This window comes from Syngnathoides biaculeatus, chromosome 20, assembly GCF_019802595.1.
Source record: "Syngnathoides biaculeatus isolate LvHL_M chromosome 20, ASM1980259v1, whole genome shotgun sequence".
NCBI lineage: Eukaryota > Metazoa > Chordata > Actinopteri > Syngnathiformes > Syngnathidae > Syngnathoides > Syngnathoides biaculeatus.
In genome coordinates, this window is record NC_084659.1 from 4857951 (window position 1) to 4870384 (window position 12434).

General features: G+C 41.7%; 6 non-coding genes across 6 annotated transcripts; 5 read left to right on the plus strand and 1 right to left on the minus strand.

Annotated features, from left to right (window-relative positions):
• Positions 1 to 1520: 1520 nt before the first annotated feature.
• Positions 1521 to 1592, plus strand: trnaw-cca (transfer RNA tryptophan (anticodon CCA)). Its single transcript has one exon. It is a non-coding gene; the product is annotated as a tRNA-Trp (tRNA).
• A 655-nt stretch (positions 1593 to 2247) lies between these two features.
• On the plus strand, positions 2248 to 2319 carry trnac-gca (transfer RNA cysteine (anticodon GCA)). Its single transcript has one exon. It is a non-coding gene; the product is annotated as a tRNA-Cys (tRNA).
• Positions 2320 to 5156: 2837 nt separating this feature from the next.
• trnav-uac (transfer RNA valine (anticodon UAC)) lies at positions 5157 to 5229 on the minus strand. The gene has a single exon. It is a non-coding gene; the product is annotated as a tRNA-Val (tRNA).
• A 1027-nt stretch (positions 5230 to 6256) lies between these two features.
• trnap-ugg (transfer RNA proline (anticodon UGG)) lies at positions 6257 to 6328 on the plus strand. The gene has a single exon. It is a non-coding gene; the product is annotated as a tRNA-Pro (tRNA).
• Positions 6329 to 9611: 3283 nt separating this feature from the next.
• Positions 9612 to 9683, plus strand: trnah-gug (transfer RNA histidin (anticodon GUG)). Its single transcript has one exon. It is a non-coding gene; the product is annotated as a tRNA-His (tRNA).
• A 1300-nt stretch (positions 9684 to 10983) lies between these two features.
• On the plus strand, positions 10984 to 11056 carry trnav-uac (transfer RNA valine (anticodon UAC)). The gene has a single exon. It is a non-coding gene; the product is annotated as a tRNA-Val (tRNA).
• Positions 11057 to 12434: the final 1378 nt, after the last annotated feature.

A 12434-nucleotide genomic window follows, 5' to 3' on the forward strand; every position in this document is an offset into this window, starting at 1 on the left:
AACAAGGACCTTTCGATCTTCAGTCTAACGCTCTGCCAGCTGAGCTAATACCCTTACCCTTACAAGGGTCGCGGGGAGTGCTGTAGCCTATTACAGCTGTCAACAGGCAGGAGGCGGGGTACACCCTGAACTGGTTGCCAGCCAATCCCAGGGCACATTGAAACAAACAGACACACTCACAATCACAACGAGGAGCAATTTAGAGTGTCCAATTAATATTACATGTTTTTGGAATATGGGAGGAAACCGGAGTCCCCGGAGAAAATCCACACAGGCAGGGAGAGAACATGCAAACTCCACACAGGCGGGTCCGGGATTGAACACGGGACCTCAGAACTGTGAGGCCAATGTTTTACCAACTGATCCACCATGCCAGCAATCTTAATAAATAACAAATGTATAAGCAATAAATAAAGTATGACTCAATTTGCTTGTACAGGATATCAAATCCATTCCCCGCATTAAAAGAAATGAATGTCTTTCGACCATTGAGAATCTTTTATTAACAAAATGCTCTCAACTTCAAGCAAATGTGGCCCGAGCCAAATGGCCAAAGTGGAAAACTGCAAAGCTGAGGGACTGGAGGATCACGAGCAGCTCCAATATCAGATAGTGATGACATGATGTCACACTCTCCTCACTGATGACGACATGATAAAAAGTCCAAACATGATATAACATGTCACACTAACTTCAAATTTTCTCTGTGATGGAAAAGTTTTAAAAAATAGCAAATGAAATGAGAAGACTTCCTGAAGAGAAACCTTTTCCCTGCTCAGTTTGTGGTTAGATTCTCTCCTCCAGGTCGTTTTGATAAACACAACACGGGGTGTGTGGCACACACACACACACTCACATACAGAAGAGACTTGTTTCACATATAATTTTCTAGTATTTGTTTGTGCATCATTCTGTGTTGTGTATTGCTTTGTTTTGTTTTTTTAATAAGGCTGGATTGTCAAATTGTCCCTTATCATCTTGTCGCAATCGTGCCTTGTATCGACTCTAGATCGTCTTTTAATCAATTTGTATCGTCTTATACCGTCAGATTTGCTTGGTTGAAGGCAGGGAGCGTGATGGCGACGTCAGACACTCATTCACAAAGCCAAATCTCCATGAAGCACAGAGATGCAGAACCATTTCTTGTTGATATCAAAACACATTCTACCGTCTTTCGTTTTCCGTGTTAACTCAGCGACACGCTCCACACGATGGAGGTTGTAGACATGGAGCGTGATGGCGGCGTCAGACACTCGTCCACCAAACCAAGTCTCCGTGAAGCACAGAGCTGTTGAACGTTCAAAGTTTTGTTCAGAAACTGCATGAAATCAAGTTTTTGAGCATCTCATGTGCAAAAAAACTCCCCTCAAAAATAGGAGAAAATTGCTCACTGACTTGTAAGACAAATTCTGTGCAAACTTTTTTGACACTGATTCACCGGTCGGGCATGTCAGTGACTTGTATTGCCAATTATATACCCGACTGTTGAGCTTACACCTCTACAGACATCTCTTGTAAATGGCTCTGTGGTGCAACGGAAGCACATCTGACTCCAGATCAGAAGGTTATGTGTTCAAGTCACATCAGGGTCATTTCTTTGGCATTCTGATGGATATCAAAGGTTCTCCTTTCAATTCACATCCCATTCCACTAGAAAAAACATTACATGGGTTTGGAGCTGACTCCTCGAGCATTTATATGACTTCTGCTTTTGTCAGGAATGTTTCATTTGTCACTGAGGTGTAAACTTGAAGTTATTGGGTGAAAATCCAAATGTCCACTTCTTCCAAGTTTGTCGTCATTCAAAATTTCACCGTTGATGTTTGTATTCATGAAGCAACTGCTGAAAATAGCTGAGAAACATGACCATTGCTCAGTCTTCACCACTTTGAGTGTGTTTACCATGGTCACTACTGACATAATTTTCACTTTCACCAATATTCGTCTGTAACGGAAACGACCCCATCGTGAACGAAGAAACTTGAGGGTCCGACTTGCACCACAGAAGTGACTTTTCAATAGCTTAGTCCAGGGACCAAGAACAATGGAAGGGTCCTAAAGCAGATCGACAAGAGACGTGAGTGTCAGAAGTAAAACTCACAATCAGGAATTAAACTAAAATGATCTAGTGCAGCGGGTAGGCACAAATCCTTTGATCCTAACAGATCTCAATCATACACAATTCACAACTGGAACGAATGATGAATATTGAATTGTCTACAGAACTAAGAGGTTGCAGGAAGACGTGGGGGTATAGCTCAGTGGGAGAGCATTTGACTGCATATCAAGAGGTCTCCAGTTCAACTCTGGATGCCCCCTTCCTGCTGTTTTGTTCAGAGACTGCATGAATTTTTGGTTTTGATCATCTCATGAGCCAAAAAAAAGCCTCCCCTCAAAGATGTTAGAAAATTCCCCACTCCTGACTTGAATGACAAATACAGTGCAACCTTTTTTGACACTGAATCACTGGTCAGGCAAGTCAGAGACTTGTCTTGATTGCCAATTATATCCCCTACTATTGAGTTTATGTAATGGTGAGATCATCGTGTGCTCTAATAGGAACACGGTGTGGAAGCGCAGTTTTATTTTGAAAGGCAGCAGTTTCTCTGTCATTTATTCTTTTTTGTTCTTTTCAACGTCATTGTGTGTTAAAAATGTTCATTGTAGGGGGAAAATGCCATTGAATTGTTGGAAGATCTGAGAAACACAGAAAGTAGGCTGCGTGCTTTATTTTGAAGCCACACTTATCATGTGGTGGGAAGAAATAGTTCCTCTTGTTTGTGAGATTCCTGGTGGAAGATACACATTTTGTTCTCCTCAGGTTTTCAATGTTTTGTTGTGGAATGTGAATATCAGTTAGTTTTAAACGTTTGCAAAGCAGCTTTAGTCACAGAGGCACGGTGTTGAATGTGTTTCATTAATTTCAAACATAAACTCGCTAGCTGGAGAAGTGGAGATGTCGAGGTCCGTGTGCATCATTTGTAGGTGGCCATGTGTTTTGTGCAGTGTGAATGAGTGTCAGCAGAAGCCGCGTGGTGACCGTGTTCCTGATGTTGCAGAGTTTTGAGAGTAACTGAAGAGAAACCTATCAACATCCGTGAATGTGTCTCCTTTATAATACAGCTATGTGAGTTTATGCAAGTTTTTTTCATATTCTTTTCATCTGTTGCAATGTAAATCAGATGTTTGTTTTTGTGATATATTTCATCTTGTTTGTGAGACTGCTGAGTGGAAGAGTTTGAGAGTAATTGTGAAGAGATATCTGTGAACATCTGTGAATCTGTCTCTTTTATAATACAGAGAGAAGATTAAACCAGGTTGAGACCAGCTAACGTGCGTGTCGTCTCATTAATCATCCAAAAAAAATGCACAACGCAGAACCACTACACAGGCAATGGGAGAACATGAAATCTCTCCACAGGGAATCAAACTTGGACCTCAGAACCGTGAGGCAAATGATTTATAGTTGTGGTACCGTGCTGCCCATCAGCTCTCCTTTGGCTTGTTGGTCTTGTGCAATGTTTCTCAATTGTTTCCTGTTACAAGATCCCCAGAAAAAAGAAAAAAAAATCAGAGCCCGCCAGAGTACACCTCAATGTAACATTGTATATAAAACATAATAATGTAATCCTAATCAAACATTAAGGAAGCAACAAATGAATGAAATGTTGCTCAATTTACAATAAATAATACTGCCAGAGGGCAAACATGCAGTAAAGGGCAGGTGCGTTTACACAATTAAATAAAAACCAGATGAGACTGAAAGTCATTGTTAGTGTAATGGTACACGCACACACCTGACTCTGGTGTGGGCAGCATAGGTTTGATTCCTGCTCAGTGATGGTGCCAATTATGTCCCCTGTGACTGACTGGCAATCAGCTCATCGTGTGCGCTGTCTTTTGTGTGGTGTTAGCTGGGATGGGCTCCAGCACTCCTGTGACCGTTGTGGGGATAAGTGGCTAAGAAAATGGATGGATCATTCATACACATAATCGGGAATGCAAAACCGGAGCTACTTTTGTTTTCACACGTGCACACTTTTTCACCCCATGACTACAACGATTATGAATAATAAACCCACTGTGCATTGCACATTTCACATGCCAGTAAAGTGTATCCCTTTCCTGGCCAACAGAAGCCGATATTCTCCTCGGGGGACCAGCGGTTCAGAACCACAGACGAAAAAGAGTTCGCTTGATCTCTGCGTGGGGTTTGTCCGACCATTTTGGTTTCCTTCCATGCCATGAAAACATCAATGGTAGATTATTTTAGTAGTATTTTTTTTTTCTTAATTTAAGATTAAGAGTTATCATCATCATCTACCTTTTTTCCCTTTTTAAGTAGTTAATTAATTAAACACTTCAACCGGAATGAAAGGAGTGTGTAAATGAAGTGCGCAGTGCTGTACATGAATGGCTTTAACTCTGAAACTGGAAATTAAAGATTATCTAGAAAATATTCAACTAAGTTCCTTAAACGCTGGAACAGAAATGGACACAATTTTCAAATGATCCTACTTTGCCTGACAATGGCAGTTGGGGGTCGGCAGGATGGGACTTGAGAGGTGAGGTGGGGGGACTGAGAGGTGAGGTCTGCAGCCAGACTCTCTCAAGTGCACGAGGACCAGGAAACCAAGAAAAAGGAAAGGAAAAGCAAACTGAGCGTCCAGGCAGCTGACTGCCACTAAGATTTTGTTGTTTTTGTGTCTCAACACTAATTCCTCTTGAGTGTTGTTTTGATTTCTGTTTTTTGCCTGAACTTAACTTTCCAAGGAAAGTCAGACCTCAAAACTTGTTTCTTCTGAATGAGAATGAAATTATTTTTTTTCTGAAAAAGTGTCATGTATTTTTTTTTTGCAGTCAAACAACATGGTAGTTTCCAGTACAGCAGTTCTCATTTGTCCTCTGCTTCCTTCCTTCCTGCCTTGTTTACTTCCTTCATTCATTCATTGCTTCCTCCAATCATTGTTTTCTTTGTTCCAATGTTTTTTCCTTCTTACCTTTTTCACATGATTTTATCGTTGTTTTTCTTCCTCAATTCATTCTTTGCTTCCTTCCCACCTTGTTTCCTTCCTTCCTCATTTTTTTGTGTGTTCCCTCCTTCTTTTCTTCCTTCTGACAACAGCTCTCTTACAAGCAAGCAACAAAACACTACCTGTTTCCACCCGGTCTCGAACCGGGGACCTTTTGCGTGTAAGGCAAACGTGATAACCACTACACTATGGAAACAACTGCACTGGGCATCTTGTAGACCTTGATCACCATCAGGGCTGCAACTAAGGAGAATCATATATCCATCCACTCAGTTCGCATGTTCTCCCCGTGCTTGCGTGGCTTTTTCTGCCGCATCCCACTCTAAATTGGCCCAAGGTGTAATTGTGAGTGTGGCTGTTTGTCTCAATATCCCCTGTGATTGGCTGGCAACCAGTTCGGGGTGTACCCTGCCTCCTGCCTGTTGACAGCTGGAATCGACTCCAGCACTCCCCGTGACCCTCGTGAGGATAAGCGGCAAAGAAAATGGATAGATGAATGGTTGGAGAAAAGAGAGTCATCACCAACACATCCAGGAGGAACAAGTCATCAGGTCTTCATGAGGAAATAGAAGACTCATCTTTATTTTCATGAACCTGCAAGCATATACACAACATTTGTTGTCTGCATTTTACTCATCACAATGAACACACACACTTGTTAGTGGAACACACTGGAGCAACTGGGGAGCAGTTCAGGGTATCTGTTCTTGCTCATGGACACAACAGCAGTGAGTTTGGGTGGGGTCTTGAACCTACTTGGTTGGTTTCCCCATGGTGGCAGTCCAGCTAAACCATGAGTCCAGGCCCATTAATTTGGGTCGATGTGAAAAGTTGAAATCACCAAAAACATTGTCTACCCACATGCTGAGTTTGCATGTTTTCTTTCTCTCTTTCTTGGTCCTCTTGCACTCGACAGAGTCTGGCTGCAAACCTCACCTCTTCGGGCCCCCACCTCACATCTCATTTCCCATCCTGCAGCCCTCAACCGCCACCGTCAGGCAGGGAATGAAGTAGAATAATTTTGTGTAATATTTGTCCTTCCACAAAAACCATATCAAAAACAAAAATTATTTCTCTCCCCATCTTTTTCCAATCTCATCCATTTTTGAAAAAGATCCAGCAAGCCACGAGGATGGTGCTAAAAAAAAAAAGCTCAAGAAATATGGGTTGCCACCGCCTGGTCTGATTCCATGATTCTAAAAACATCAAGCTTCTGATCTAGCGGCTCGTTGGTCTAGGGGTATGATTCTCGCTTTGGGTGCGAGAGGTCCCGGGTTCAAATCCCGGACGAGCCCATATGAAATTTCTTCTTTGACAATTTCTTGTTGTTGCATGGTCTATACGTTCATACAACCCCCCGCCACTGGTCGAACACGACAGAGTGCTTAAAAAGTGCAACTTGTGGAAGAAAAAAAAAAAGTCTGGCCACTCCTGCATGTATAATCTCAACATCTAAACCAACTCCTCAGAAAATCAAATCGCCTTGGTCCATATAAGATGACTGTTATTGTTTGTCCTTAGTGCCACTCCCCCTCTATAACACTTCAAGACCGGGGTTCGATTCCCTGACGGGGAGATAGTTAATGTTATCCTTTGCTTCTCGACGGGCTCTTCTTCCCGCTAAGCAAGCCGAGCTGTTTTGTTTCCAAACAGGGACCTCACGCGGATCAAAAGAATATCACAACACCACTTCTACAGAACTGAAATTGTTGCTCATGTGTCGTTTGTTAGTAGGACCAGCAAATTGCTTCACTCGCCGAATTTGCGTCCGGCACTACAGTCGCCTGAAAGTGCAAAACGTAACAAATCGCAAAACATTTTAACCTTCCAGAAAACACACATTAAACAAGAAAATAATTAAAATTACAAGAACAACACGAAGAAAGCTAGCTGAGGTACTTCTACATACCTGTGTTTGGTGGGTGACAGACGAAATGACGCGGCCCTCCAAGGCTGTAAAGCTTTTTGGGATGAGAGTGGCTCAAGGGACAAAGTGGCTCTTTGGTCTAGAGTTAAGATTCTCGCTTTGGATGTGAGAGGTCCCAGGTTCAACTCCCGGATGATCCCTGCTATGCAGTCTCTAATGGCTCAGTTCTGCTCTGAAAGTCTTACCTTGCTGTCTTTCTCAAGGTAGCCTGTGTAGTAAGTAAAGGGTCCATTTTTGTTTGTGGTGTCATCCAAATGATCATTAAGTTATGTGGTTATGTGCTTCATTGTTGGTGATGACTTACGAAGTCATCTGTTCTTTTGTGTTGGTTGTTGTTCTTGGGGAACACTTCTTAAGGAGAGCAGAACTGAAAGAGGTCCTGAGGTTGAAATTCCCGACAAGCTCTCTTTGGAAATGTCAACGGCCAGGAATCCTTTGCCACGATCAAACAGTGGCCTGCATGACAGGTGATCATCTTTTTCATTTCTGTGGGCCTTGTTCTTGTGGTATGCTTTTCAATTACTTGTGACCTTCAGAAGTCCAGTTTTCAAGTCCCAGAAAAAAACCTTTTGCCCAAATTTCCATTAGCTGATCAGGGTTTCGTCAACTTCACCTTTTTGTTTACCACAAAAAGTCAAGGCTTCTTTACAGTCTAGTTCAATCAATCATTTCATATAGACACAAAATTATTGGGAAACAAGGCATGCATACCTTTGTGTATTTCGGGACCAGTACGAATTTATTACATTTGCCCACTGGAGGCTTTTTGAATAGAGCTCGTGCACGTGACGTAACAATTTGGATGGCGCCAAATTGCCAGTCAAATCAAGCTGCTCTGCCAATTTTTCTCAAATGGTATGTCATTACTTTTGATACCAAACATTAACATTTAATAAAAGCTTCTTGACCACTTCGATTCTCACTGGCAAACTTGTTTCTGAGCCCATGACTTCAAGAATTTCAAACTGAGGAGGAAAATTGATTCTCAACAGTGTGTTTTCTCATGAGTCATTTGCTTTTACTCGCTAAAGTTTTCCCACACAGAACATTTCCATTGATTTTTATCAGTATGACATCACATTTGGACTTTTTAATCATATCATCATCAGAGTGAGGAGAAAGTGACCTAATGTCATCACTATCTGATCGTGGAGTGAAGAGGCCATCTGCTTGTGATCATCCACAGTGCCCAAATTTGAAATTTTTCACTTTGGCCTTGTCGCTTGGGTCATTTCTTGTTTTGTTTTGCCAGAATTTTTGTTTTGGGGGATTCCAATGGATAAAATACATTTTAATTCTTTTTAATGGGGAAAATGGATTTGTTGTATAAGCAAATGGAGCCAGCCTCACTGTCGGATGTACATTTTATTCACAATCACAAACACATTTTACCACCAAAAGTAAGATTCCTCCCAATCTGTTTCAAACAATCATTCACGTAATTGATATTGACACCACTAAAGCATTGGGCAAAAAGCATGCATGCTCAAGAAAATTTACATTTTTAGGACTTTTTGTATCAACAAAGTCAAACATGAAAAAGCATTGGTATAGCTGGTCTGGGAAAAGGAATCTACCATTTTATGAAATGGCAGTAATTGGTCATTTTATACATCATTGCTCTCAGATAGAACCCCCTCACCTTCAAAATTAAAACTTTTCAAGAAATTAAATGAAAAAAACACCTTCTTAAGCTCAGCTTTCTAAACACCACTTTGTAAAGGTTGGTAGTGTTTCATATTTTGTTGCATCGCATGAACAACAGCCCATACCCCAAAATGTTGTTGCCTCACACATCTACTGTTATTTTTTGTTTCAAGCAAATTTATGGAATGGGATGAGCAGGATGTCATTATAAAAATGACACAAACACTGCAGGGTAAGGATCCCATCCTTGCAAGCCTCACGCAAGAAAGGTCGTCACCAGTCATCAACAAAATATATGCAGACATTTCCACTCAAGGCAGCTTCATACTCTGAAAAGGAGCCTGGGAACACTCTGAACTGGTTGCCAGCCAAAAACAGGGCACATGGAGACAAACAGCCACAGTCACAATCACACCTCGGGACAATTTAGAGTGTCCAATTAATGTTGCATGTGTTGGGAATATGGGAGGAAACTGGAGTGCCAGGAAAGAAAAACCTACACATGCACAGGAAGAACATGCAAACGCCAAACAGGCGAGACTGGGATTGAACCCTGGTCCTCAGAAATGTGAGGCCAAAATTTCACAGCGTCGCCCACCGTGCCGCCCAATTCATACGGATTTGTCTTAACTTTCATACTTTTTTAATTTTGTCATGACCATTATTGCAGTTACAGGACAGTTATTGCAGTGTTAATATTTAATTGAAGAATATACCAATGACTCTAATTGTTCATAAATTAGAGTTTCAATGTTTATTTATGAAATAAAATAATAGGATGATGTGGGGAGTGACATGAATCCAAAAGCGGTTGGGATGGTATTCTGGATCAAATATTAATGAATATTTTTAGGAACGCAGTAAAATGTTGAGATGATTCACTTGATTATGATCATGCAGATCAAATCTTTCAGTTTCACTGGTGCTGGCTAAGCATCCTGCAGGGTTTCAGCCTTGTTGCCATGGTGACAGATTTAGAAAGACAACCTTGGCAGCTTTCAACAGCTGTGATCGTATAGTGGTTAGTACTCTGCGTTGTGGCCGCAGCAACCCCGGTTCGAATCCGGGTCACGGCAGGGGCGAATCTGTGAAGCTGATTCTTTGGTTGATATTTGCATGAATCCCTTTAGAATTACAAAAATAAATGAACTAAAGACAATTATGGAAGGTTAATTCATTGCCATCACAATACAAATTCAAAATTCTAGCATGGAATTTTTTTAACACTGTAATCCAATGTAAAAAATTCAACGTGTGTATGTGTATGTGATTTATTTGTGTGATAGAGGCAAATAAGTATTTGAACACTTGTCTATCAGCTAGAATTCTGACTCTCAAAGACCTGTTAGGCCGTCTTTAAAAGTCCACCTCCACTCCATGTATTATCCTGAATCAGATGCACCTGTGTGAGGTCGTTTGCTGCAGAAAGACATATTTCATGATTCAATTGATGCATCTCTGTATGTAATTACTTTAAAATGGAAGATGCGGTTGATAAAGGAGTTCTTGAGGTATCAAGAAAAAATATATATATATTTGTGATCTAACCTTCAAAGAAGACATTTAAGGTGAACATACCTAAAACATAATTCTGAACTGGTTTTGATACCACATGCAAAATACACAACCGAGCTAGCCAGGAGTTGAACCTAGAATCTTGTGCACTGTAGTCAGACGCGTTATCCATTGCGCCACTAGCCCTTCACAAAACTGCATCTTCTGCAAACCCATGTATACAATTTTCACTGTCCCACACCCGCCAAATAACAGCATCGAAAAAGGCGACTGAGGGGCTTGATACCTGCTGTGACCTGGAATTGAACAAAGATTGCGTGGCAACAAAGCAGAGCACTAACCACTACGTGATCAAAGCTTTGTGGAAACTGCCACGAAAGTTGTCTGTAAAAAGCTGTTGGCTGTAGTGAGAATGCTTAACAATCCAGGACTGACCCAATCTAGGGAATGCCAAGTCAGATTGTCTAGTTGTGAGGATGCGGTGATTTCATTGGCACGGGCCAAGTTCGTCTCCGGCTCGTGACAGGTAAATTCCTAAATTCTCTTGTTTAGTGATGATCAAGATTGACAATTCTGTGGATTAACCTGTTTTATTGGCAAAAACATCGACTTCAGTATTATATATGGATCCTCTACGCCAAGTGTCTCTAATGTTTCCGGGTACCTGTATTTATCATCACCTTCTAAATGTTTAACGGTCTTGGACAAACTCTTGGTGTCGTTGCTATAAGACATATTTTTGTTTCGTCTCAACGGACTTAGCATTGAACAATGCTTTGTTTTACTGGCAATATGGTGACGTAAACAAAAGTCACATGATTTTATGACGGCGTGAAAGTTAGTTCAATGTCCAGCGCAGGTGTTTCCATAGTGTAGTGGTTATCACGTTTGCCTTACACGCAAGAGGTGCCTGGTTCGAGACCGGGTGGAAACAGGCAGTCTTTTGTTGCTTGCTCGTGAGAGAGCTGTTGTTGGATGGAAGAAAAGAAGGAAGGAACACACATTAAAATGACGAAGGAACGGAACAGGAAATGACGAAGAGAGGAAAAACAGGGAAGCAAAGAATGAATTGAGGAAGAAAAACAAGGATAAAATGATGGGAAAAAGGTTGGAAGGAAGGAGGCAAAAACACTGGAACAAGGAAGGGAAGGAAGGAAGAAAGCAAACAAGGATTGGAGGAACGAAGGAAGGACGGGGCAAACGAGATAAGTGCTGCACTGGAAACTACGATGTTGTTTGACTGCAAAAAAAAAGAAAAGTGTTCAGGTCTGACTTTCATTGGAAATTTACGTTCAAGTGAAAAACAGAACTCAAAACAACACTAGAGGAATTAGTGTTGAGGCACAAAAACAAAATCTTCTTTTTCTTTCGGTTTGTCCAGTGATTGGTCGCCACAACGTGTCATCTTTCTCCATTTAAGCCCATCTCATACATCTCCCTCTCTAACCCCAAATGCCTTCATGTCTTCCCTCACAACATCCCATCAACCTTTTCTATGGTCTTCCTCTCACTCTTTTGCCTGGCAGCTCCATCCTAAGCACCCTTCTACCAACATACTCACTCCCTCGCCTCTGAACATGTCCAAACCATCAAAATCTGCTCTCTCTCACCTGGTCTCCAAAACATCCAACTTTGGCTGTCCCTCTAATGAGCTCATTTCTAATCGTATCCATTCTACTCACACAAAGCGAGAACCTCAGCATCTTCATTTCTGCTACCTCAAGTTCTGCTTCCTCTTTTTTCTTCGGGGCCACCGTCTCCGTACGCCATGGCTGGCCTCACCACTGTTTTATAAATTTTGCCCTTCATCCTGACGGATACTCTTCTGTCACATAGAACACCAGACCAACTGTTCCGCCCCACTTGGACCCATTTCCTCACTTCCTTGCTACAGTCTACATTGCTCTGTATTGTTGACCCCAAGTATTTGAAGTCGTCCACCTTCGCTATCTCTTCTCCCCGGAGCTTCACTCTTCCTCCTCCGCCCCTCTCATTCACGCACATATATTCAGTTTTACTTCGGCTAATCTTCATTCCTCTCCTTTCCCGTACGTACCTCCTCTTCCCATCAACACCATGATAAAATAATTTAAACACTGCACCTAAACGTCAAGCCTTACTCTCATTCCACTTGCTCTCTTGGCTGCACAATATATCAACCTTTCTCCTAATCATCATGTCAACTAACTCCTGAGCTTTTCCTGTCATCGTCCCAACATTCAAAGTCCCTACATACAGCTGTAGGTTTTGTGCCTTCCCCTTCCTCTTTTTCGCTTCCTCCGCTTTTTCTTCTTCTTTTTTTCAAACTACAT